Source organism: Silene latifolia, unplaced genomic scaffold (assembly GCF_048544455.1).
Source record: "Silene latifolia isolate original U9 population unplaced genomic scaffold, ASM4854445v1 scaffold_316, whole genome shotgun sequence".
Classification (NCBI taxonomy): Eukaryota; Viridiplantae; Streptophyta; class Magnoliopsida; order Caryophyllales; family Caryophyllaceae; genus Silene; species Silene latifolia.
In genome coordinates, this window is record NW_027413251.1 from 143,965 (window position 1) to 145,103 (window position 1,139).

The following is a 1,139-nucleotide window of genomic DNA, read 5'->3' on the forward strand; positions in this document are numbered from 1 at the left end:
CCTTTGCTTGACTATCTTTTTGCATTTGAGTGAAAAACTCTTGTTGATTCTTTTGCATTTGGAGGACCGCTTTTTGAACATCAAAACCTTGGTCATTTTGTTGATTGTATGGATTTTGATTTTGGTAACCTTGGTTTTGGTTGTAAAAGGGTCTTTGATTTTGGTTTCTCATGGGAGGTGGGGTGTATGTTGTTTGAGGGTTTTGAACATTTTGGCTTTTGTATGAGAGATTTGGATGGAATTTGGTGTTTTCATTGTAATAGTTGGAATAAGGGGTACCACTCTTGTATGCTTGGAAAGCATTCACTTGTTCATTTGTTCCTCTACATTCACTTTGGTCATGTCCCAAAGTTCCACAATTCTCACATATCCCACTTGGGATTGATGAAGATGCCGTCATGGCATTAACATGATGCTTTGGTGATTTTGAGGCTTATTCAAGTCTAGCCATAGCTTTTTCAAACTTCAAATTGATTGTGTCAATGTGAGCACTAAGTTGAGCACCCAATTGAGTAACGGAGTCCACTTCATGCTTTCCTCCTCTAGTAGCCTTGCGAGGTCTACTATATTGTGAGTTATGGACCGCCATTTCCTCAATTTTGTTCCATGTTTGATTGTCATCAACTTCGGTGAACATTCCATTTGATCCCATGTTGAGAATGTTCCTTGAATCTTCATATAGACCGTTCCAAAATTGTTGTACCAAGAACCACTCGCTAAGTCCATGATGAGGACATGAGCGACAAATTCCCTTGAACCGCTCCCAAGCTTAATACAAAGATTCTTTATCCCTTTGCTTAAAACCCGTAATTTGAGCTCTTAGCATGTTAGTCTTTTCCGGTGGGTAGAATTTTTTGTAGAAAGCTAGAGCTAGCTTCTTCCAAGAATCAATTCCGAGAGTGGCCTTATCAAGGCCCTTCAACCATTGTTTCGCGGTGCCAATTAGAGAAAAAGGAAATAAGACCCATCGAATTTGGTCTTGAGTTACACCGGTTTGAGAAATCTCATCACAATAGTCACAAAAGGTTTCCATATGAGAATGAGGGTCTTCACTAGGCATGCCCCCAAATTGGCTCCTTTCGACTAATTGGATAAAGGCGGATTTGGCAATAAAATTTCCGGTCAAATGTTGTGGTGTG

The 1,139-nt window shown here is 39.9% G+C and overlaps 1 non-coding gene across 1 annotated transcript; it reads left to right on the forward strand.

Annotated features, from left to right (window-relative positions):
- Positions 1–719: 719 nt before the first annotated feature.
- Positions 720–826, forward strand: LOC141639257 (small nucleolar RNA R71). The gene has a single exon (XR_012542443.1). It is a non-coding gene; the product is annotated as a small nucleolar RNA R71 (small nucleolar RNA).
- Positions 827–1,139: the final 313 nt, after the last annotated feature.